Here is a 27,749-nt window from a genome sequence, read left to right as displayed (position 1 = left end):
TCTAGGAAATGATGATGACATGTGTTAAAGTGTCGGTAAATGTCTACTTCAAAATGATTACATGTAAGATAAACCTCTCCAAATACTAATTAATAATATTGTACACAGATGTTTTAATAATCTTTTTATTTTAGAAGAGGTTTAGATTCATAGACTTATTGAAATGATAGTACAGAGCATTACTACATATCCAATACCAATTTCTTCTATTATTATTCTCCAGTTCCTCATCTTATCATAGCATGATACATTGATCAAAATTAATTTACTAATAGTAATACATTATTATTAAGTAAATTTCATACATTATTTACATTTCTTCTGTTTTTCTGTAATGTTCTTTTTTCTGTTCTAAGATCTCACCCAGAGTACAATGCATTTAATTTCCATGTCTTCTTAAGCTCATCTTGGATATTACAATTTCTCAGAGTTTCCTTATTTTCAGTGACTTTGATAATTTGAGAAAAGATGTCAAGTATTTTGTAGAATGCCTCTCAGTTGGAATTTTTATGATATCTTTCTCATGTTTTCACTAGAGTAATGTGTTTGGGGAAGGAAGACTCAGAGGTAAAATGCCATTCTCATTATATTATATTGGAAGATACTACCAACATGAACTATCATATTGATATTAATGTTGATCACCTGGCTTGAGATACTGTTTGTCAGATTTATCCACTATAAAGTTACTCTTTATTTTCTTTTTTACATAGTCTTTGGCAGCAGTTACTTTGTACAGCCCACACTCAATGAGGGGGAAGTTATGAACTTCCTTCTTGAAGGCAGAACATTTACTTGTAATTTACTTTAAAACATTTACTTGTAATTATTCTGGATGAGAGAACATATTTTCTCACTCATTTTTTAATTTGTTTAATCATTTATTTATTTCTGTCAGTATGGATTGAAAGTTATCTATCCAAGAACATGGTAGTTCTTTCCATTTTGTAAGCTATTGTTCAATTTCTTTGTTCAGTGTTCTATAATTTTATTGTAAAAATATTTTACCTCCATGGTTATATTAATTCCCAAATATTCTTTTCAGGTGACTGAATTGAAGCAAATTTAATTCTAAGCATATTAATTGTGTCAAAGTTATGTATAACTAAAATGAAGTAATTTTTAAAATTTCTACTAGTAATATAGAAAATGCATGGTCAACATTTCCTTTTTACCAAAAGAAAAAATATTTGAGATATCAACCAATTTTCTCAAGACACTACTACAGTAGATAAGCAAATTGAATTTAACTCAAGACTTAAGATTCTGTGTCATTTCTTTTAGTAATCTCAGTGCTCCGTTTGAACTCCAAGCTAACTAAATAAGTTGGGGAATGGGAATTGGCATTAGCAATTTTTGAAGATCCTCAGGTGATTCCAATATTCAGCAAAGTTTAGAAGTCACTGGTCTTTCAAACCATTTTGTCCCATTGTCCCAGATATGGAACACCTTTAAAAATTTAAATTTGGTACCAAATTACATAATTGTAACAAAATAATATTAATAGCAAATATAGTAACATATTAATATAAATATAAAATAAAAGCTCTAGATTATGATTTCCAACCTATTTTAATGTGCATGTCAATTTTGTTGGGTATTGTGATTTAGCCTGGTTTCACTTTTCAAAATTATATTTCTAGGAAGCATTAACTTATTTTCTCATTAGCTTATTACAATTGTTTTATTTAGAGAGGACATGAATGAGATTTCTAAACATATAATGTTAAATATGATTAGTATCTGATATTTAGTGAAATCATATGTGCTAGAAATATGTGGAAAAATAAATTGATAACAATACATTATGTTCACCTATGAGCACAAGTATTAAATTCTCATATTTCTAATTTTGGTCAACCTGACTATCAAGAGAAACAGACAAAACAAATATATAATTCATGAAAAAGATTTCTAAGCCAAACTCCCTGTTTATTCTCATGGAAGCTGCTTTTAAAGTTAGTCTACTGGTCTCATTCCCTTAGTATCATCTCAACTCCTTTTCTATTTATACAAAGAAATCTTGCTATGATCAGAAAAAAAAACAAGCAACTTTTGCTATCAGTGGATATGAAAGAAGGTCAAAGATATCCAATATGCAACTCTTTATTTATTTATTTTATAAATCAGGAGTCCAGAAATACAGGTCTAATTTGGCAGGATTTTATGTGCCCAGTAGGCCAAGAGATTCCAGTTCAGAACACTCCAGGAAGTCTGTCTTCACTGGAACCAGAGACTAGTATGATAATGCTTTTGAGGTAGTCCAAGTGGAAAATTCAGTCAAGTGTTCAGTTGCCCATCAGGTGCAGGTTGTTATCAACAACTACCTTCAAAGCTTCTGGCTGTAGTCAAAGAGGTAACTATGCTTTGAAAACAATAATAAAAATCTAAAACTTCCACTTCAATGGTTCTGGGAAGGTAGACCCTGAGAAAGAGCCAGAAATTTGTGGCAAAGAAGAATAGTATTCAGGGAGTGAGACTAGAGCAGTTTAATATCTCACAAAGCCAACCAGAGTATAATTCTTTAGAGCCAGAATACAATGGAGTCTACTTGTCAGTTAAGAGTAATTGATCACTCAAGTTCTATAAAGTAAGGAAACAGCAGTGAAAACCCCAAGATGATTTTAAAATAAAAATAAAAAAGTCTTCCTGACATTAACAACTTTCAGTGAGGTTTAGGGAAGGCCTTTTCTTTCTTTTTTTTTTCTTTTCTTCAGTAAATATAGGAAAGTGAATTTCATTCTTTTAAAAAATAATAATATTTCAGCATTAGGAAAATCACAACTTTGTCAGAGACAGATATTGGCTAGCATACTTTATGTGTGAAAAAGCACACTGCACTAGCAAACTTCCTAATACTCAATACTGGGCACATTTGTTGGGATAACCTATAAATGTATATACTTTTTAGTACAGACACAATTAAATTCCCCCAAATGTGATCCAAGATAAATTGGTTTTATCCAATATTCTGCTTAGCATTATCAGGGATCATAGAATTGGCATTGGATTTATACTTAGAAAAATATGTTGTTTTTTGACTCTGATACTGCCTGTGTAGTTTAAATTCTCTATCCCAATTTCCTTATTTATTCTTAAATAAACACAAATATACTTTCTCTTCTATACCATCATAGGTTAATATAGGGCTCAAATATGAAAGCTCTTAGCTAAACAATAATGTCTGAGGAATCATCTTTAAATCATAAGTGCAATTTAACCTCTGTTTAAGAATGTGGAAAGGATCATCTACTGCCTATGCCATATTTTTGAAACAGCATACATAATTTAGGATGGACTTTGTGGCAGGCTGTAATGATAGAAGCTAAGTACAAGATATTTACACAGTGTCAATATCACATGAAAATTTGGGCAAAATTTTGATACTTCATAAATAAAGGAATGACATTTTTGTCCACTTTTAATTGACTTTTTTTTCCCGAGGTGGGGAGATACTGAGGATTGAACCCTGGAACACTTAGCCACTGAGTCACACTCCAGCCCTTTTTAGTTTGAGATAGGGTCTTGCTAAATTGCCAAGGCTGCCTTTGAACTTGAGAGTCTCCTGTCTTAGCCTCCTGAGTCACTGGGATTACAGGCATGCACCACCATGGCCAGATTGTGTTTTTAATATAAAGTTGTAAGATATATACATATGTATATGTATTAAAAATCTTATCTGCATTTAGAATGATGTTGGCCTTGGATTTAGCATAGATTGCTTTCATAATGTTGAGGTAAGTTCCTAGTATCCCTAGTTTTTCTAGTGTTTTGAACATGAAGGTGTATTTTATCAAATGCTTTTTCTGCATCTATTGAGATGATCATATAAATCTTCTCTTTAAATATGATGTTATAAATAATTACATTTATTGATTTCCATATGTTGAAACAATCTTACACCCCTGGGATGAACCCTACTTGGTCATGGTGTACTATATTTTTAATACCTTTTTTTATGTAATTTGCCAGAATTTTATTGAATATTTTTGCATCTATGTTCATCAGGGATATTGGTCTGAAGTTTCCTTTCCTTGATGTGTCTTTGTCTGGTTTGGGTATCAGGGTGATATTAACCTCATAGAATGAGTTTGGAAGAGTTCCCTCCGTTTCTTTTTCCTGGAATAATATGAGGAATATTGGTGTTAATGCTTCTTTGAAGGTCTTGTGGAACTCTTCTGAGAAACTGTCTGGTCCCAGGGCTTTTCTTGGTTGGAGGCTTTTAATGTCATCTGCTAAACCAAATCCAACATCATTCTAAATGGAGAAGAATTGAAAGCATTCCCTCTAAAAATTGGAACAAGACAAGGATGTCCTCTTTCACCACTTCTATTCAACATAGTCCAGTCAGAGCAACTAGACAGATGAAAGAAATTAAAGGGATACAAATAGGAAAAGAATTTTTCAAACTATCACTATTTGCTGATGACACAATTATTTAGAAAATCCAATCATGAAATGCATTTGGAAAAATAAGAGGCCTGGAATAGCCAAAGCAATCCTTAGCAAGAAGAGTGAAGCAGGAGACATCATAATACCTGACCTTAAATTATACTACAGAGCCATAGTAAGAAAATGCCATGATATAGGCACCAAAACAGACACATAGACCCATGGTATAGAGTAGAAGACACAGAGACAAACTCACATAAATACAGTTATCTCATACTAGAGAAAGGTGCCAAAAATATTCATTGGAGAAAAGATAGCCTCTTTAACAAATGGTTCTGGGAAAACTGGAAATCTATATGTAGCAAAATGAAATTAAACCGCTATCTCTCACCTTGCACCAAACTCAACTCAAAGTCAATCAAAGACTTAGGCTCGGGATCTTGATAAGGATGAAGTCAGATGAAGTGCTGACTTTGTCTATCTTCTATCAGTTACAAGGTTTCTGGTTTAATTCCTAAGTCTTTGATCCATTTTAATTTGAGTTCTATGGAGGTTGGGAGATAGGATTATAGTTTCATTCTTTTACATAAAGCCACCCAGTTTTCTCAGCACTATTTGTTTAAAAAGCTGTCTTTTCTCCAAAGTATATTTTTTGGTACCTTTGTCAAGTATCAGATGGCTATAAGTATCTGTGTCTTCTGTTCCATTAGTCTTCATGTCTTTTTTGTTGTTGCTATTTATTTTTATTAAATTATTTATTTATTCTAATTTGATATAAATGATGGCAAAATGCAATTCATTTTATATTACACACATAGAACACAATGTTTCAAATCTCTGGTTGTGCACGAAGTATTTTCACAACATTTGTGTCTTCATAAATGTACTTAGGGTAATGATGTCTAATTCATTCCACCATCATTCCTATCCCTTTCTCCCCTCCTTTCCCCTTCCTCCTCTTTGCCCTTAATAAAGTTTCTCCATTCCCTTCCATGCTACCCACCCCATTGCCATTATGAATTAGCATCCTCATATCAAAGAAAACATTCGCCTTTGGTTTTTAGGGATTGGCTTGTTTCACTTAGCATTATATTCTCCAATTCCATTCATTTACTTGAAAATACCATGATTTTATTCTCTTTTAATACTGAGTAATATTCCATTGTGTGTGTGTGTGTGTGTGTGTGTGTGTGTGTATCAAAGTTTCCCTATTCATTCATTCACTGAAGGACATCTGTGTTGGTTCCACAATTTAATTATTGTGAATTGTGTGGATATAAACACTGATATGACTGTGCTCTAGGTATGCTGTTTTTAAGTCCTTTTGGTATAAACTGAGGAGTGGAATAGCTGGGTCAAATTGTGGTTTCATTCCAGGTTTTCCAAGGAATCTCCAGACTGTTTTCCAGATTGGCAGCACCAGTTTGCAGTCCCACCAGCAATGTATGAGTGTGCCTTTTCCCCCACATTCTCGCCAGCAATTATTGTTGTTTGTATTCTTGATAGTTGCCATACTTACTGGAGTGAAATAAAATCTTAGAGTACTTTTGATTTGCATTTCTCTAATTTCTAGGGATGTTGAACATTTTTTCATATGTTTGTTGGTTGATTGTTTTGAGAAGTGTCTGTTGAAATCTTTGGCTCATTTATTGATTGGGTTCTTTGTTTGTTTGTTTGTTTGTTTTGATGTTAAGGTTACAGAAATACACAAGATAATTAGAAATTACTTGAAAATTTGTACTCCAATAAAATAGAAAATGATAAAGGCATTCATAAATTTCTAGAAGCATATGATATGCCCAAACTAAATCAGAATGATATACCCAATTTAAACAGATTTAAACAGATCAATTTCGAGCAAAAAAATAGAGGATGTCATCAGATGCCTATCAACCAAGAAAAACCCAGGACTGCATGGATACACAGCTGAGTTCTACAAGACCTATAAAGAAGAACAAACACCAATACTTCTCAAACTATTTAATGAAATGGAAAAAAGAGGAAACACTTACAGACACATTTTATAAGGCCAATATCACCCTAATTCCAAAACCAGACAAAGACAAATCAAAGAAAGATAACTTCAGACCAATATCTCTAATGAATATAGATGAAAATTTCTCAATAAAATTCTGGAAAATCGAATACAAAAACATATCAAAAAGATAGTGCACCATGATCAAGTAGGGTTCATTCCAGGGATGTGAGATTGGTTCAACATACAGAAATCAATAAATGTAATTCATCACATCAATAGATTAAAAGATAAAAATAATATGATTATCTCAATAATGCAGAGAAAGCATTTGATAAAATACAGCATCCCTTCATGTTAAAAATCCTAGAAAAATTAGGGATAACAGTAACATACTTCAACATTGTAAAGGCTGTCTATGCTAAGCCCCGGGGCAACATTATTCTAAATGGAGAAAAATTGAAAGCATTCTTTCTAAAAACTGGTACAAGACAGGAATGCCCTCTTTCACCACTTCTATAGATCTTGAAATTCTAGCCAGAGCAATTAGACAGACAAAAGAAATTAAAGGGATACAAATAGGAAAGAAAGAACTCAAATTATTACTATTTACAGATGATATGATTCTATACCTAGAAGACTTAAAACATTCCACCAGAAATCTCCTAGAACCAATAAATGAATTCAGCAAAGTAGCTGAATATAAAATGAACACACATAAATCAAAGGCATTTCTGTACATCAGTGACAAATCCATTGAAAGAGAAACTAGGAAAACTACCCCATTTACAATAGCCTCAAAAAAAATCTTAGAAATAAACTTAAAGAGGTGAAAGAACTATATTATGAAAACTACAACTAACTAAATAAAGAAATTAAATAAGACCGTAGAAGATGGCAATTTCTACCTTGTTCTTGGATGGGCAGAATTAATATTGTCAAAATGACCATACTATCAAAAGCACTATGCAGATTCAATGCAATCCCAATCAAAATCCCAATGATGTTTCTCATAGAAATACAAAAAGCAATCCTGAAATTCATCTGGAAAAATAAGAGACCCAGAGTAGCCAAAACAATTCTTAGCAATAAGAGTGAAGCTGGTGGCAATATTATTCCAGACCTTAAACTATACTACAGAGCAATAGTAACAAATACAGCATTGTATTGGCACCAAAATAAATCTGTAGACCAATGGTACAGAATAGAAGACAAAGAGTCTAACCTACATAACTACAGTTATCTACATTAGACAAAGATGCCAAAAATGTACATTGGAAAAAAATAGCCTCTTCAACAAATGGTGCTGGGAAAACTGGAAATTCACCTGTAACAAAATGAAATGAAACATCTGTCTCTAACCATGCACAAAACTCAACTCAAAGTGGATCAAGGATCCAGAAATTAAACCAGAGACTTTCCGCCTAATGGAAGAAAAAGTAGGCCCAAATCTCCATCATGTCAGATTAGGTCCCAATTTTCTTAATGAGACTCCTATTGTGTAAGAATTAAAATCAAGAATCAATAAATAAGATGGATTCAAACTAAAAAACTTCTTCTCAACAAAATAAATGATCTGAGGTGAATACAGAATGGAAGAAAATCTTTACCACAAACACATCAGATAGAGCACTAATCTGTAGGATATATAAAGCATTCATGTCTGTTTTAATGCCAAGACTGTGCTGTATTTGGTGCAACAGTTCTGTAGTATAATTTCAGATCAGCTATTTTTTTTCTAATTAGTTATACATGAGTGCAGAATGCATTTTGTTTCATTGTACACAAATGGAGCATAACTTTTTATTTCTCTTTTTTTACACAATGTAGAGTCTCACCATTTGTGCAATCACATGTGTACTTAGAGTAAAAATCAGGTATTTTGATGCCTTCAATACTGCTTTTCTTGCTTTGTATTGCTTTGGCTAATCTGGATCTCTTTAAAATCTTCCAAATAAATTTAAGGATTTTTTTCTAATTCTGTGAAGAATGTCATTGACATTTTGATAAGGATTGTATTGAATCTGTATAATAATGCATTTGAAAGTATGACCATTTTGACAATATTAATTCTGTCTATCCAAGTACATGGTAGTTCTTTCCATTTTGTAAGCTATTGTTCAATTTCTTTGTTCAGTGTTCTATAATTTTCACTGTAAAATATTTTACCTCCATGGTTATATTAATTCCCAAATATTCTTTTCAGGTTATTGTGAATGGGCTGGTTTTCTTGATTTCTTCCCAGTTGGATCTGTTGGAGTATAGGAAAGCTATTGCTTTATTGGTGTTGATCTTGTATTCTGCTACTTTGCTATACTCCTTTATAATCCCTAGAAGTATTCTGGTGAGGTATTTTGGGGTCTTCTATATATAGAATCTGGTCATCAACAAAGATACTCTGACATCTTTTACTATTTGTATTCCTTTGATTGCCTTCTCTTCCCTGAATACCTTCTCTTACCTGATCACTCTGGCTGATGTTTCAATGACTGCATTGAATAGCAATGGTTAAAGTCGACAGACATTTTAGAGTAAATGCTTATAGTTGTTCTCTACTCAGTATGATGTTTGTTTTGGGTTTATCATAAATATCCTTTGTGATGCTGAAATAAGTTGCTTCAACCTCTGGCTTCTCTAGCATTTTTGAATCGATGCTCAATTTTATCCAAGGCCTTTTCTGCATCTATTGAGATGATCATGTGATTTTTGTCCTTAATTCTGTTTAACCAGTGAATTACATTTATTGATTTTTGTGTGTTTAATTAATCTTGCCTCCCAGGAATGAACTGCATTTGATCATGGTATATTATCTTCCTGATGTGTATTTTAATGCAGTTTGATAATAGTTTATAAAGGATTTTTACATTTCTTTTCATTAGGGATATCAGTCAGTAGTTTTCTTTACTTGATACTTCTTTGTTTTTGGTATCAGGGTTATATTTACTTAATGTATATGGAAGTATTCTCTCTCTTTCAAGTTCATGGAATAATTTGAAAAAGACTCGTGTTAGTTCTTCTGTAAAGGTCTGATAGAAATCAGCTGAGAATCCATCTGGTCTTGGGCTTTTCTCTATTTGGAAGGTTTTTAACTGCTATTTCAATTTCATTACTTGATATTGGTCTTTCTTTTCTATATATTCCTGATTCAATTTGGATAGGCCATATGTGTGATAAATCTAGACATTTGTCAATGTTTTCTGAATTTTCCAGTTCATTGGAGTATAGCTTTTCAAAATGTATTCTAAAGATTCTCCAAGAGTCTGAATCTACTTTTCCATCCCTAATTTTATTGATTTGGGTCTTTTCTCTTTCTTTTGGGTACTTTAGCTAAGAGTTTATTTATCTTTTCAAAGAACAAACTCTTCATTGCATTGATTCTCTGTATTGTGTTTTTATTCTCAATTTCATTAAATTCAGCTCTGATCTTGATTATTTCCTTTCTTGTACTGATTTTGGAATTTGTTCTTTTTCTAAGATCTTGAGGTAAGGAATAAGCTTATTCATTTGGGATCTCTATATTAATTGTAGGTACTCAGAGCTGTGAATTTTCCTCTTAGACCTTCTTTCATACTGTCCCAGAGATTTTGATATGTTGCATCTCTCTTCTCGTTCATTTTTAAGAAAGTCTTTCTCTTGCTATTTATTCTTTGATGTATACTACATTTTAAGAGAGTATTGTTCAATCTTCTTGTATTTATGTGATTTCTATTATTATTTTTTTGCTGTGGATTTCTAGTTTTATTCCATTATGTTCTGATAGGATGCATGAAATTATATCTTTTTTTAATTTTCCAAGATTTACTTTGAGACGTAGAATGAGGTCTATTTTGGAAAAATGTTCCATGAACTGCTGAGAAGAAGGTAAACTCAGCTGTTTTGGACTAAATATCCTATATGTCTGTTAGATCCATTTAATTTATAGGTTTATTTAGTTGGAAATTTCATAATTGATTTTTTGTTTTGATAACCTGTTTATTCATGATAGGTGTGTTGAAATCACCCAGTAGTATTGTGTTGGGGTCTATCTGTGATATAATGTCATAGAGCATTTTTCTTTTTTAAAATGTAATTGGGTTCACTGGAATTTGGGGCATAAATATTTACTGTTGTTATATCTCCTTGTTGAAGTTTTCCCTTTACCAGGATGTAGCGGTCTTCTTTGTCTCTTCTGATTAATTTTTGCTTAAAATATGCTTTGTCAGGTATGAGAACAGCTACTCCTCCATTTGTGTGGAGTATTTTTCTATCTTTTACTCTTATCCTGTAGTTGCTGGCTGATAAGCTGAGTCTCTTATAAACAGCATGTAGTTCTTGCTTTTGGGTCTATTCTGCTAATATATGTATTTCAAATGACAAGTTGAGACCATTAACATTCAGTATTAGTATGGATATGTGTTTGTGCTTTCCTTCCATTTGGATTTTTTGCTACATTTAATACTTTATTGATTCTATTCTGTTGAACTTCCTCTATTTGGGAGCTTTGGGATTTGTTTTTAAGTTCCTCTGTGTGCATTTTATCTTTGAGTATTCTCTGCAGTGCTGGCTTGGTGTTCATGAATTCTTTTAATTTATTATTTTATCTTATTTAATGTGTGCTTTATTTTATTTAATTTTTTTCTTTTAATTTATGCTCATGGAAATTTTTCATTTTCCCTCAAATTTGAAACTGAAACTGAAATTTGGTGGATATAGTAACCTGGGCTACCAGTTGTTTTCTTTTATATCTTGGTATATCTCATTCTAAGCCCTCCTTGATTTTAGGGTGTGAATTGAGAAATCAGACATGAGCCTTACTGTTTGCCTCTAAATGATAAAATTATGTTTCTCTCTTACAGTATTTAATATTCTTCCCTTATTTTCTATGTCAAGCATTTTGATTATGATGTGTCTTGAGGAACTTCTTATTTGATTATGTGTATTTGGAGTCCTGTATATGGATATCTATCTCATTTCTGAGATGGAAAAAAGTTTTCCATAACCATCTCATTGAAAATGTTCTTAGAGCCTTTAGTTTGTATTTCCATGTTCTTTTCTATTCCAAGGATTCTTAGGTTTGGTCTCTTGATGTTGTTCCAGAGTTCTTGTATATTATGATCATGTTCTATCATTTTCCCTTTATTTAATTCTGTGTACTCAAGTGCACATACCCTTTCTTGAAGGCATGAAGTTCTGTCTTCAAGGGCTGAAGTTCTATTTTTTATGCAGTCTAGTCTGTTGGTGATGCTTTCTAGAAAGTTTTTAATTTGATTGAGTGTGTCTTTCATTTCTAGGAGTTCTGATTGGTTTCCTTTCAATGTTTGTTTCTTTATTGAAGTGGTCTTTCATCTCCTGTATATGCTGTCTTAATTGATTTCTTAGATCTTTTGTTAATTAACATTTTAACATTCAGTTTTTTATGATCTTTGCTAGGATTTTGTTCACTTTAATATCAATGGAATCCTTAGATAGAGGATTGTGAATTTTTGAGGTGGGTTTGTTTGCCTATTTTCTTGTGTTCTCAGAAATTCTGGACTTATGCATCGGCTGATGGAATCCCTTCCACTTTTTCACACATCTTTTGGTGTGTAATTATCTTACTTTTTCTGGGATGTCTCTCTGTTTTTGATATATGAGTACATTTCAAATGGTGGGACCTGAGGTCCCTCTCTGATTGTTCCTCCTTAGGTCCTGGTTGTTGGTTTGGGGCTTTTGTCTCCACAGTAATTCTGGTTGAAATAATTTTAAGGCTCATTTGGGACTAGATTGTGCTTGGGTGAGAATCATTCTTGCTTGGTTGGGATGTTAATATTTCTCACCAGCAGGATCTCTATTCTATGATCCTGAAATGTCTCAATCTCTTTCCAGCCCCTCTTAGAACTAATGGAACTAATGTCCACAATAGTACAGTCTTAATATAACTGTCTGCTGTATCCCTTACATCTGTAACACTTGTTATAACCTATGTAGGAATGGTGAGGTCAGCATTTAACAGCAGTACTAACAATAAAAAGCCATGAACTTGATCAGACATTCAATGGCACGTGTCTGCTATATTGTTCATTGTATTAATTATCAAAAGTATATGAATACATTATGTGTTTGTGAGTGTAATTTAGACCAAACCCATACTTCAAGTTTTTCTCATACAAAAGTAGTTACATCCCACTTATGTGTCTTTAAAACATAAAAGAGTTTTTCCTTTTGAGGTAATACAAAGCATAATTTTATAAGTCTTCTACTGATGTCAATTTACATGCTCTATTTAATTGTTTTTGAACTTATATTTGTTCAATGGAATATGCACTTTGGGAAGTTAAGTCAACAAATAATAATCTTTTTTTAAGAGAGAGAGAGAGAATTTTAATATTTATTTTTTATTTTTAGGTGGACACAACATCTTTGTATGTGATGCTGAGGATCGAATCCAGTCCGCACGCATGCCAGGGGAGCGCGCTATCGCTTGAGCCACGTCCCCAACCCAACAAATAATAATCTTTAATCTCATATTTCTTCTAGTGAAACAAAGTACTGTAAAGTATATATAAGAGTTTGTGCACTTTTTTCCATGCTGTCTTATTAAGCTTCTCCTATCATTCAGAAGAGGGTAATCTTAAGTGCTTACAATAAATTTGTAACAAGAAGCTACTTTCTTTGTACCCATCTTCTCTATGCTCACCCATTCCCTAAAAGTAAAATATCTTCATTATATTTTAAAACTCTGAATTCCCATAAAGAAGTAATGCATTTAAGAGGAAAAAATACAACAACATTTTTTTTTAAGGCTGAATAATCCCAAGAGGTAGGCAATGAAAGTGAAAATTCAGTGGGAGCAGGAAATGTGGCTAGTACAAAGGTATAAAGTTACCTGAGAGTTATACAAGGAGTTTTGGCATTTCAACTTGATATGGAAATTGTGTCCAGGTGGCATGTGTTTCCCAATACTGGGGGTGGGTTTTAAGATTGCTATGTATTGTGAAATGAGGGTCACAGAGCTGAAGTGACATGAATCTCTGAATATAGTTAACTTAAGAGAGAACCAGTTAATGAGAGACAGTCTACATTACTGCTTAATTGTTGCAGTGTGAAGGAGCAATGAAAAAGGAAATCATGATTTGTTCAGATATTGTATAAACTAAGGATTTTTAAAATGTTTTATTGGAAAGACTGACTTGAAGTTATTGTCAGTATAAGGTCCTTGCTTAGCATCTGGATGGCCATCTTAAGTAACAGCCACCATTTTGAGAAAAACTTTGCTTTCCTGCACAAGGACCTTTCTGAGAAAAGCTCATCACTCCCTCATACCAATCCCACCTTTAACTACCTGTATGAGGGCCCACCCAACTCTAATCCCTGAGCCTGCCCCATAAAAGTCCCAAACCCCAAGCCCGTTGCCTCTCTCTGTCTATGTAGAGATAGCCTGCATTTGTCAGCTCTGACAAATAAACTCATGTATATCTCTGCCTGCACTCAGTCTTTCATTTCTCACTCACTTGTCTCCCAATTACTCACTTTCCTTTCAGTCAGTAAATTGTGTAGTGTCTTGGAGGATATTGATTTTGTGATAGTCAAGCCCAAGTGACTCTATTTTGTAAAACAACCATGCCAAATAGAAAGGTCATTACTGGGGAAAGTTATTCTTTTCCTTTTGCTATAGAAACCTTAAGAACATGGAACTACCTAATGGGGCTATGTTTCTGTAATTGGGGTGACTAGGCTAATTGTGATGGGTTAAGCTTCCCACCACCTGCCTGTACTCTCTGCTTCTGTAACTTGGTTTTCTTGTATTGGCTAGACCCCAAAACATCCCTTTTGCAGTTTTCAGGCTTATTAGGAGTGCCCTTGAAATTGTTTGGGGCTGATCAGGAGAACACCTTTATGTTCTGGTCAGTTACCACTGGTGTGCTTCAATAAAGCCTTGATTTGATTATATGTGAGTGGTCTGGAAGTCAATTTATGAAACCCTGGGATATTTCTTTAACTATAACAATTTAGAATATTAAATCAATATACAACTTCACAGGCTTGAATATTATAGAATAAGTTAGCATCAGTTATATATGGGACAAGTTGGAGATTATTCAGAAACTTCATGCAATGTATACTTATCAAAAGGACCAGTCAATGGATAATTTTGAGACAATGGCTATTACCCTGATTGATGAATTAATGGATACTAGAAACTTTTCATAAAGTCCCATATATATGGGCAACATCAGTGGTCTGATATAATGTTTAGTGTAAAAGGAATTTCTAAGAGACTACTGAGAAATGAGAGGAATAGAAAAGGACACTTAAAGCTCCTATCTTAGACTTTGAAATAATTCAAAACTGATTTAATTGTCTACACCTGAGAGAAGAACACACACAAGTTAATGTCTCCAAGGTCTCAGAGGCCATTGTTTTTCATCTTGACTTTTGGGTCTCATTAGTACATCATGAAATCAACTTCGAGAGTCAAAACAAGAATATTTTTAAAACATCAAATGAAGTACAATAGAATAGAAATGTCTGGTTGTATTACATATAGTGAGTCTATATTGTTTTATTTTTATTGAATACATTTTATATACATATATAAAATTTTTTGTAACTCATCATAATGAAAACTATATTTCTGATCAAAATTTAAACAAATCAATTGGAAAGCTCTATCTATTTTATGGAAACCCATTACCTGGAAGTCTAAATATCATTTATGTATGGGATGAAATTGTATGACTGGAAGTTGGGAAGAGGGCACTATTGTTGAAAAAGTGACAAAGTCCACAAACTGAATATTTTTGAAGTAGGTAAAATTTCTGTGTTGGCTAAGAGATTTGGAGAGATTCCCTGCTAGAGGAATGGAAGATATTTGAGATCATGGAACAGTAACTTTGGTAACTAGGATTAGTCTTGAGTTTGAAGCTGTTTGAAACTCAAAAAAATGTTCAGTGCTATGGCTAAATATGTGAGTAGTTTAGAATAAGCTTCTTTCGGGTCAGGTTTTTAAATACCAAACAGAGGACTGGCTGAAATTTTCTGCATTGACGCTGAGGCTAGAGACTGTAGAGACTTGGCCTTGGCCAGAAAACCATAGTCCTAGGGAGCATGGCTTGGGTCCAGTATGAACAGGCCCAGGGAAGGGCTGCTATAAGTAAATTCTCCACTGTGAGCTCAGCCTGATGGAAACTAAACCCCTCCCTCCAACTGTTTTCAACTTTTAAAAACGAAAGAAAAGAAAGAGGTGGAAGTAGTTGTTGAGTAGAGGAGTGAATTTCTAAGGATATTCACTGGTTTGAACTACAATACAGAATTGAAGATTCCCAAGAAGATTCTTAACCTGAGATAAGACAAAAATAGGTACTGTTCACCTATAAAGAAAAAAGTATTTCAGAGTTAGTGGTCTGAGATTTCAAGGGAAGTAGAGGGGCATTTACTTCACTTTGCTAATAGGGAACTAAATAGGGAATGCTAAATTCGAAAAACAAGAGAAAAAGCTACTAGGGCTGAGTCTGTGATGAATGGAGGCCTTTAAGAATCAAGTCAGTTAGTCTGAAACCCCAGGGCCCACCAGATAGATAGTAGTTATCAGAATTTAAAAATATCATCAACGTGGGCAAAAGAGCAATAGTAAAAATGGCAACAATTTTGAAATAATGACTGGACATCTTCCCTAGTTTTCTGACCACAGAAGCCTATCAATTTTATATGAGTACATGAATATATTATGGCAAGAAGACCTCAAAATGAATATGACAATATTCCTTATCAACCAGGAGAGCAGAAGTGCAAGCATATTAAATTTTATTTACAAAAATATATTATGAAAATTTAGATGTGTTAGTGTTTTGGTATGATACACACATATGCATATATACATATATATGCATATGAATATATGTAATATCACTTTAAAATAAATTATTTTTTAAATTAATTTAGTTTTCCTTTCAAATGTATACATACACAATTAAGTTCATTGTAGAGTTTATATCCATTGGCTCTAGATTCAGATACAACTCAGGTCTCTGCTTATTAACCATGTGATCTTGGACAATATTTTAACCCTCTGAGTTTTTATTTATTATGCATAAAATGAGAGTGAGTGATAATATTGTCAATCTTATTTGGCTATTACTGATTGGTGAATACCTTAGAAATTTCTCTGAATCATAATAAGAATTTAATAAATATTACTCTTTTTAAAAATGTCCTTATTACAACTGAGTAATTTTCTTTCTTGATAGAATTCATTCAACTTAAAATTATTATTTGTTTTTTATTTCTATGTGATTTTTTTTCCAAATTGTACTTTAAACTTGCCACTTTAAAAATCACACCCTGTGCATCTGTAGATGTATTTCTCCTACTACATTCTCCCTCAAATTCTATATCTCAGACTTCACCCAGAATTTACCTAGTTTTTTTCTCTTCTGTTCCCTGTTTTGAGTGTCCTCTGAGCCGTTAACAATTTGAACACAATCTTGCTTCTAACCTTGTAATTGTCTTGAGCCTGAGAATCAAGTTCCACTTTATACCTGCCACTGCATTTCTCCATTACTTCTTCTGGATTCCAGACTGCTCTTTAATCTGTGCATACAATTAACAGATATTTGTTGTTTATAATTTTATAGGCCAGGAACTGTGACAATTATTACATACTGTTACAGAAAGAAGAATCCTTGATTTCTGTTGATACAGCTACAAACCTTATATTTGCCTGGAATGGTTCCACTAACTAAAAAAGTTCCCCTTTGGGCTGGTGTCTTAGTCCCATTCAGATTTCCGTAACAAAATACCATAGACGAGGTAGGTAATAAATCACAAAAAAATTATTTCTTACCATTCTGGAGCCTGCGAGGTCTAAGAACAAAGCCACAGAAGATTTGGTGTCTGGTAAGGATCTATTTCCTAGTTAATAGGTTGTGCTTTCTGATTCTTCATATGGTAGAAGGGGCAAGGCAGCTCTCTAGGGCCTTTTTTTTTTAAAAAAAAATAAAGGATACTAATTCTGTATGAGGGCTGTACCCTCATGACCTAATTTCCTCTCCCATACTCTACTTCCTAATGCCATCACATTACAAATTAAAAGTTTCAACCTATGAATGTAGAAGGAATACAGACCTTCAGACCAAAGCAACTGATTTGAGTTGTGTTCCTCTCCCTTGTGACCTTAAATGTTCTGAATAATATGGTACAATTTCATCATGTACTAAATCCCCGTGTACAATACATGTGTTTTCTATTATCTAATCCTCTCCATTGATCTATCTGTAGTGGTGCTTGAAATACAATATTTTATTACTGTAGCTTTATATTTTAATATATTATTGGGAATTATTATCTTCACTCATGACACATTCAAATATTATTGGATATTTTATTTGCTGATTTTTATCTGAATGAGTTTTAGATTTGTTTTAATTTTTAAGAGAGTAGAAAAGGAACAAGAATATTAAGGCATATATTGGTCTTTATATTGAGAATATGTTAACTTTACATGTTCATTTTGAAGGATTGAATTTTTAAAATATTGAGTTTGGCAACATAAGAAAAAGTTCTTTCTTTTAATTTATTTTTACTTATTCAAATAATTACTTATAGTATTTAAGTGAATTTTCATATTCTCTCCATAGAGTTACAGATTGATTTCTGACTCAAGATGGTTTGGCTTACAATTTTTTTGTATTTATGATGGTGCAAAACTATGCGCATAAAATGGATGTTTTCACTTTAATTAAAAAAAAGAAATTCAAGACTTACATAGAATATTCAACACTTTCTTTATAAAATAGATTGTGTTTAATGATATTGCACAAACATAGGCTAATGTAAGTATTCTGAGCTCATTTAACTTAAACTCTGATATCCCATATGTGGTTTTATTAAAAGAATTTCAAATGATGATGGATTTAATAACATAAATTCATTATAAATTGAGAAGCATTTTTTTCATTGTTTTCCAGATTGATTTACTTCTATATATGAGTATTTGCTATACTTATACATAAAATCATTTATTTTGTTATACTTTATTACTGGCTATTATTTGTCTAAATGAGGAATTTTTATTTTTGAAATGTACTATCTTAAAGAATTCTCATTTGAACTTAAGTTGTTTTTTTTTTTTTTTTTCCCAAGACCTCTAGACTAGGCCATGGCGCATGCCTGCAATTCCAGCAGCTCAGGAGGCTGAGACAGGAGGATCACAAGTTCAAAGCCAGCCTCAGCAAAAGAGGGGTGCTAAACAACTCAATGAGACCATATCTTTAAATAAAATACAAAATAGGGATGGGAATGTGGCTCAGTGGTTGAATGCCCCTGAGTTCAATCCCCTGTACCCCACACCCAAATAAAGAACTCAAACTATCATTGCAATACATGAAATACTTGATGCTCATTTCATTGTCTTATTTAAATTTCATTGCACTTTACAGATGATTTCAAATAGTGGTAGTGATTGAGTTACTCATAACTTTAGTAGGAATATTTGTAATGTTACACCACTAAGCATACTGTTTGTGCATCAAAAAATTTCACATGGATGTTTAATTTTTAAAATATCTTTTGTATTATATGGAAAAATCTTTACTTCTTCAACCTCATATGATTTATAATTGAGATAATACTGGATATTTTTAGTTTTTGCATTTCTCAAATAAATCGCTCTTGGTTTTTCTATTTTTTTTTTCTTTTAGTGCTCTTTTTTATCTTTATGTATAATCTTTGCATTGAAAATAATGAGCAAGAACGGCCTTAAGTTTTCTACTGAATTCTTATAAAATAATTTAGAAATATTGTTTTTTTTTCTTTATACTGTACAGTACTTTAATTACAGGAAATCGTTTCTTCAGATACTTCATACTAAAGAGTTTTCCTCCATTATTTTAGGAAAAAATAAAAATCTCTGGGGCTGGGTTTTGGCTCAGTGTAAGAGCACTTACCTTGCACATGTGAGGCACTGGTTTCAATCCTCCACACCATGTAAAGTAAATAAATAAATAGATAGATAAATAAATAAATAGATAAAAGTATTGTGTCCATCTATAACTAAAAAAAAATTTTAAATAAATAGTATTTTAAAAAATATTCTGTGGGGTAAAAATGGGAGTTCATATCCCACTTGAATCAAAGTGTGAAATATAATATATCAAGAACTAAAAAAAAAAAAAATTCTGCATTACATATAAACCATAAGACCCCAACCGATTTTCCAGAATATAACTAAAATGTAACAAGTTTATTAGAAATTAATAACAATTTCTAAAACAATAATTTCTGTTCTCCAAGCAGTTAATATGATTGTTAAAGATTACTATTTTATGCAGAAAAAATATTTTCTTCCACTTAAATAACTATTCTTACTTAAATTCCTAAATTCTCTATAATCCAATGCTTTCTCAAAAACTTGAGTATCTGTTGCACCACACTAGTCAAAATAAGCTGAAAACATTTTAGAGGACAAGAAACAATGATAGAGTCACTCTTTCTGTGACACCATGATATTGCTCTCAGGCCCAGCCATTTCTACATGTGATTGTGACAGTCTACCAATTGTATTTTTATTGCAACACAAATGTTTTCCTGCAAATTATTTTCATAACAGTATTTTACAGAGTTTTAGCTTTTTCATTGCCATAACCTAAAGACCTGAGAAGAAGAATTCTAGAGGAGAAAAAGTTTGTCACTTATAGTTTCAGAGATCTCAGTCCTTATATGCCTGATTTCATTGCTCTGTGCCCAAGGTGAAGCAGAATATCATGGCAGAAGGGTGTTGCAGAGGAAAGTAGCTAAGAACATGATTTTCCTCATCATGGACTAAATATAAACCCCAAGAACACACCCCAATGACTCATCTTTTCCAGCCACACCTATCCGCCTACAGTTACTACCTAGTTAATCCCTATGAGGGGATTAATATACTGATTAATTTAAGGCTCTCATATTTCAATCATTTTATCTCTAAACTTTCTTGAGTTGTCTCACTTGAGTTTGGGAGGACACTTCATCTCTAAACCACAACATTTAGGGATGAAAATATAATTTTTCCTGTATTACTATTGACAAGAAAATGTACTAAGAAATAAGTATATCCAATAAGAACTAAGTATTAAAGACAAAGAGGCTTTCTATGGGGAAAACAGATTTTCTATTGCTCTATTGTACACAAATGGAGCATAAATTCTCATTCCTCTGACTATACATGGTGCTGAGTCACACCAGTAATGTAATCATACATGTAAATAGGGTAATAAAGTCTATCTCATTCTACCATCTTTCCCATCCCCATAGTCCCACCCCTCCCTTCACTACCCTCTAAAGTCCAAAGTTCCTTCATTCTTTCATACACTCCACCCCACCATTATGAATAAGCATCCGCTTACCAGAGAAAACATTCAGCCTTGGGTTTGGGGGGATTAGATTATTGCACTTATTGCGTATGATATTCTCTAGTTCCATCCATTTACCTGCAAATGCCATAATTTCATTCTTTAAGGCTGAGTAGTATTCCATTGTGTGTATGTAGCACATTTTCTTTATCCATTCATCTGTTGAAGGGCATCTAGGTTAGTTCCATAGTTTAGCTATTGTGAATTGAGCTGCTATAAACATTGATGTGGCTGCATCGCTGTAGAATGTTGATTTTAAGTCCTTTGGATATAATCTAAGGAGTGGGATAGCTGCATCAAATGGTGGTTCCATTCCCACTTTTCTGAGAAATCTCTATACTGCTTTCCATAGTGGTTGCATCAATTTGCAGTCCCACCAGCAATGTACGAATGTACCTTTTCTCACACATCATTGCCAACATTTATGTCAAAATGCATTCTGCTATCATGTATAACTAATTAGAACAAATTTATAAAATTCAAAAAATTAAAATGTATTTTTATACCTACAAAAGTATAAAAAAGATGGATTGAGTCATCAGATTTGTAATGAAGCAATAGGAAGAAAACAAAGTCGAGTTCAACTGTATCTAAAATAGCTATTTTTATTAAAATTTTTGAAGAAAAATGACAAAACATTAACCCTGTTTAATTATGAGTAGTTAATAAAAAATATTTGTTTTAAAAAAGAAAGGTTTTCTTTTCATAAGTAGACCTATATATGTTTGAAATTTTTAAAAAGTTTTTATTCCAATGTTTTGATACTTATTTATTGCTTGTTTCTTATCTTTCCTAAGAGATTCCTGTGTCTACTCTTTTATACAATACTATAGATAAATTTCAGAATGTTTAATATTAAGATAATCTTCATTAAGATATTTTATAATTTATGTATTGACACAAATTTTTAATTTACTATACATCGTTTATCAGAATTTTTAATAACTGAAAAAAATTTTAACCATCAAAAATGCTTAAATTTAATAAGAAATACTTAAGTGTCAGGAGTAAAAAGCCAGTGACAGGATATACTCTTTACATTTCGTGCAGTTTTAGTCATAAGTAATAGAATCCAAGAAAAAAGTAGAACTTATTGAGAGAATTTAATCAATGACTAATGATGTCAAAGAACTTAGGAAGTGCTGACACCAAGATAGCTCCAGAAATCTTATCAGTTTAGACACTGGACATCCTTTTGGAGCTAGGACAATAATGTGGCCCATTAAAAAATAATTCTCATCCCTATCTCTCAATTCAAAATTCTAAGCTTCTAGATGGAAAACTTGAGTAGCAGTATAAATTTATTACGTTTAATGATATTTAGTGGTCACTGTGAGAAAGTCAGCCACAGTCCTATCCCTACACATCAATGACAATAACCAGAGTAAAAAGAATTTTTAGCTGCATTGGGGTTCTTCAAAGCTATCATGTTACAATTCTAATATTTCTAGAAGTATGTAGTGCATCCAGTGTTCTCAATAATAAGTAAAATAAATTTTAAGATCTTTATTTTAGGGCTGGGGTTGTGGCTCTGTGGTAGAACACTTTCCTAATACATGTGAGGCACTGGGTCCAATCCTTAGCACCACATTAAAAAAACAAATAAATATAATAAAGTTATTATGTTTATCTAAAAATAAAAACATCTTTAAAAAAGTTTTCTATTTTATGGTTAATTACTTAATCCTATTCTGAAAATTCTTTATTATATCTTAAGAAAAATTTTAGAAGAATGCAAAATTGGCCACTAAGATTATTTTTCACAAGAAAGTAGCTTCTTTAAAAATACTGTAGTTCATAACTACAGATGAAAAAAATAAATAAAATTTTGTCTTTATATAAATTCATTTAGAAAGCTAATTTTTCAAGTTGTCTACAAAATTTCAGTTTGTGAGATTGCATCCTGAAATTGCACCATCACCACCAACTAAAATATTTATGTCTAGGAGTAAAAAAATATGATTCTTATAGAGAATATATAATATCAATTATCTTATAGGTATAATATAATATAATTATCTTATAAAGAATATATAATATCAATTATTATGAGAGAAGAAAGGACTTGGTAATGGTGACATCATCTTACGTACCTTATATACTTATCAACATACAGGCCTTTTAATGGAGTCAGCCAAACAAGGTCTTGCCTCCTTACTGACCTCAGTTGAAAGTGAATTTCTATTTAACATTGCAAATATCCAAGATAGTCGTCACAGGCCAATCTGTTGCTGCACAATGATGCCAAACTTGAAAATTTGACTAATATATTTTATAATTTCTAATAAAAATTAAATTTCTTCATAAAATTTCATGCATATTCCTATAATCTAGAAGTTCATTCTATGATGATGATAGATATTTACTTAAGAAACATTGACTCTAGTTAAGTGTTGAATTGAATTCCCAGACACTCAGCAATTCATTAAAAGCATTCCCAGTGTACCTCTATTATAAATAGAATCTCTGTAAATGTTAGTTGTAATAAGGGTACATGGTGAATTGTAAACCTTATAGAAAAATACTTGTCTTTCATTGGGAGGAGTCTTCCATTGACTCAGGATCAGTCTCAAGATGTGTATATATGAAGTACTGAGGGAAAATGCAAGGGTCCATGTATATTATCTATTCATTACTTCTGGTGATTATTTGGGATGTTTGAAATTGATGTTAAATTCAGTTTACATATTTATATTGGAGCATTATAATTATGCCTAATGGTAGAATTCATTATGCCATATTTGTACATGCATATAACATAATTTGATCAATCACATTCCCCACTGCCTTCTCTTTCCCTTTCCTCCTCCCTTCCCCAATTTGCCTGCTCTGCTATAATGATCCCCCTTCTATTACTGTTATTTTTAATAGTGTGTTATTTTATTTGTGTGTGCAGGATTTATTGTGATATATCAGTACATAGGCATAGTGTAATTTGGTAGATTTAATTATCCAATACCTCCCCATAGCCTTCTTTACTTCACAATTTTTCATATTACATTGGATCTTTGGAATCTGTATTTAACATATTACACTTTGACTTCTTGATGAGCACATTGAGAATACATAATAATAATATTCTATTAAAATTCTCTAGAGAAACAGAATCAACAGGAAGTATAATTATGAAAAAGGGATTTATTAGGTTGACTTACACAACCAAAAGCTGGATAGTCCACAATAGCTGTCTTCAGGCTGGAGAGCTGAAAGAATCAGTGCAGAACCTGTGCAGTCCAAAAGGCTGAGGCCCCAAAACAAGAGGTATCAATGATGCTATCCTACTCCAAGACTGAAAGCTTCTGGAAACTTTCTAAAGAAGCACTGGTAGAGTTTGCTTTGGAAGAGTGAAGAAGTGAGAGTTTGATCTTCTTCAACGATCACAGCAGCAATCAAGAACTCATTTAAGAAGAATGGAGCTTGCATCTGCTGCTGCTTCCTTGTTCTTCCAACTTTTATTTCATCCAAGCCACCAAAGTGTTGGTTGGTACTGCCCATGCTTAGGGAGAGTCTCCATTTCAGTTGGCTATCCCACATGCTAATCATTCCTAGACACACTCTGATTGACACACCCAGAAGCCTCTTAATCATTGGCATCTCATAATCCAATCAAGTTGATAATTCAAATTGACTATTACAAATATTTTAATATCTACTACATACATAAGCACATTTTAAAAAATAACATAAGATAATATACATAAGAAATTAACAAAAATTTTGATTACTATTAAGGTTTGGATGTGAGGTATCCCCCAAAAGCTCACATGTGAGACAATGCAGGAAGGTTTAGAGGAGAAATTATTGGGTTATGAGAGTCTCAACTTGACCAGTGAATTAATTGACCTGAAGGGATTAACTGTCAGATTGAAAGCAGGTAGGGTATGGCTGTAGAAGCATACATTTGGGGCATATATTTTGTATCTGGAAAGTGGAGTCTTTCTCTCCTTACTCATTATCATGTGAGTTGCTTACCTCTGCCTCACTCTTCCACCATGATGTTCTGCCTCACCTCCAGCCCAGAGAATGGAACATGCTGTCCATTGACTGAGTCCTCTGAAACCAGGAGCCCTCAAATAAACTTTTCCTCCTCTACAATTGTTCTGGTCAGGTCTTTTAGTCATAACAGTGAAAAAGCTGACTAAAACAATTCATTGGTTGTGAACAATATAGCTACATTGTAAGTTAACTGATACCTACAAATTATATCTTAATTAGGACTATTATTGAATTTGTTCTCTTAAAAATCTTCAGAGAGCCTCTGGGAATATCTGTTTGTAGTAATTTGCTTCCAAAGCGGTGGTTTTGAAAACCAATAAATTTCAGCAGTTTTTATATGAGATTTATGTCCTTAGGAGTTCATAATTTCCAAACTGAAAAAATGGAGATAGTTCTTGGCACTACAAATTTATTTTTAATGATTATTTATGGTGCATCTATTATATTAATTGGAATATTTTAAATTGAGTTGACAGAATGTAAATGAAATTAAGGAGAAATGTCAACACCACATAAGGAATCTTATTATTTTATTTGAGTCATATGCATAATGCTTAACTAATTATTGCCAGAAGTTTATGGTACCATGATGGGTACAGCTTGGATTTTTGCTAAATTTAAAGAAGTGATGGTAGTGGAACAGGTTGAAGACTCAGATAAAAGACAGAGGAGAAAATGGTTAACTATGTCTAGAATATAATTTTTCTTAAAATTTATATCTTATTCATTTTTATCACTACTCTGTATTTCATTCTTGGAAGACTTACTAGCTCAAAACTAATGTCTAATAAATTTTTGATGAATGAATGAATGATATTATTCCCTAATATTTTTTATGCTTGTAAGGTATTCTGTTGTTTTTCTAAGGATACAACAATTGCTTAATCCTGCAGTACAGTAGAGCATTAGTATATATTGTAACTTATTTTGTATAATAGTAGTTGCCATAACAGATGAATACAAAGTTCTTCAGAGTATGCTAGTTTTGCCAACTGCATTGAAATGTCTTTGAGCACAAGTATAAATTGTGTCTACTTTTTTGGAGTCCCTATATAGCAAGCAGATGTCAATCCAATTGAATTGTGTTTGAACAAAGAAATGCTATAGCTGAGAATTTACCAACTAAACTTATGGTTAGTTTCAGGGAATCAGCTCTAGTCTTGGTAAAACTCTATTTTTGTAGAATTTATATATTTAGTTTGATAACAAAATTATCCAATTTATTATGTTTGTTTTATTTTTCTTTGTGAGTTATTCTTTAAATATGAGACTGAATTATATTATAGTTCTAAAAATTATAGAACATATAAGTAAAACTTCTTTTCCATAGGTGGTTTACTTATTTATGATTAAATTTAGATGATTACAACATGTAATTTAAGGATACAGGTGTTCCAAATTTTTTTATCAACATCTATATTCTTTGACAATAATAAACAGTAGATGGATAATGTGCTCCTTTTTCTGCATTTCCTCTAATTTTCACCTAACTTCAAGTAAAGGAATACCAAGTAATGTGTGACTTGTTTTGTGATGTAATGATGAATTAAATACACATATTTAGTGTTGAATAAATTTCTCCTTTCAATATTTTAGTGTTTCTATATTTTTTCTATTAGCATTTAACATTCTACTTTTTGGTTAATAAATAATCACACCATATGGTAATAAATATAACTTTAAATGCTTACTTTTGATTTGAACTATGTGCTGCTTTCATCAAAAATATTTTTCTAATATTATGAATATTTTGTCCAGAAAAATTGAACACCATGTTTTTAAATGGAAATCAGAATCTCTTGGAGGGAGGCCTCTGGCAGGGCAATTATTTTATACAAACAAGTGAGTCTGTGGGAGGGGACCACACGAAGCCTGCATCCCCCTTTGAACCCTCAGTAGCATCCTCCAGGGAAAGTCACTGACTAGAGATTGTTTAAATGGCAGCAGTAGGGTGCACAGTAACATTGCTCCTCAAAGGAAACATCACCTTATCTGACCCAGTCTTAGAGTTAATCAGGCGCCTACTTCAGCCAGTTGACAATAATGTCTCCAACCATTTCCATTTTTTAGTATTCAGGAGCCATTTGAGGACATGTTTTGTTTATTTAATAGATCTTCACAGAATATGATTTGCTGAAAACTTAAGATGAATCTGTTCTTAATTTGCACTTTAGTCTCTGAAAATATATAACTAAGGATTTCTAAAGTTCTATGATATATTCCTTCTTGTGAGACGTGAATTTCTCTAACAGTGTGCTCTGACCTACCTGAGTCACTTGGTAGAGTAAGAGGCATCATCTCTTGGCTTTGTAGTGACTATTTAAAGGATTGTCTTCTTCATTTTACCATTTAAGCAGCAATTATTTTCTTCGGTTTGAGGGAAACGATCCTTCTGGTGAGTTGTTCCAAATGTATAAAGCTATGAGGAACACTGGGTTGGTTTTGATTGTGTAGTATGTTCTGTTATGATCTGTTCATTTTTCACTGGAAAATCAGTGGTTAAACATATGATGGTAGCTGCCAGGGTCAACACTCATATTTTTCTTTTCATTCTGAGAGGAAAACTTCAAATGTTATTCATAAAGGTCTTTACTGCAGCCTGTTGGTCTCTACTAAGAACACAATTCATTCCACAAACATTCTATTAATAATTCCAACCTGGAAAGGTCTACTATTAGGTTTTTCACAATTGCTTATACAGACATTGTTTATTTACTTAGCACTGAAAAATAACTGAGATATTTTTTAAATTCTTAAATTAGAATGTATTATCATTAAAGTAATTCTCAACATCATGCCATTATAATCTATCCATTAGAGCACCTTTTTTTCTTACTTTTTCATTTGTAGTTCTGTATAGAGGAGCAAACCAATATTCTTTCAAAGTAACAATTATGTATAAGTTGATAAACAATAGCATTAATTTCTCATGTTTCCTTTTCAATTTTGTTCCAATGCATTTGCTTGTGACATAATGAAAGGAACTTCTGGCCAATAAATAAATAAAGCTTTTTTTTAAAGGAAAATAAAATTGATTG

General features: G+C 32.3%; 1 long non-coding RNA gene across 2 annotated transcripts in view; it reads left to right on the top strand.

Annotated features, from left to right (window-relative positions):
• The window catches only part of LOC143405022 (uncharacterized), a 72,783-nt gene extending 53,983 nt beyond the window's left edge, over nt 1-18,800 (top strand). The window contains exon 4 of one of the 2 annotated variants that reach the window (XR_013091948.1): nt 18,467-18,800. This is a non-coding gene — a long non-coding RNA (uncharacterized LOC143405022). Of the gene's footprint in view, nt 1-5,769; nt 5,944-18,466 lie in introns of those variants that run through there. The other variant, XR_013091946.1, reaches the window with a different exon arrangement.
• The last annotated feature ends 8,949 nt before the right edge of the window (nt 18,801-27,749 follow it).

The sequence above is a fragment of the Callospermophilus lateralis genome, chromosome 7 (genome assembly GCF_048772815.1).
Source record: "Callospermophilus lateralis isolate mCalLat2 chromosome 7, mCalLat2.hap1, whole genome shotgun sequence".
NCBI lineage: Eukaryota > Metazoa > Chordata > Mammalia > Rodentia > Sciuridae > Callospermophilus > Callospermophilus lateralis.
This window is presented reverse-complemented; position numbering and strand designations above follow the sequence as displayed.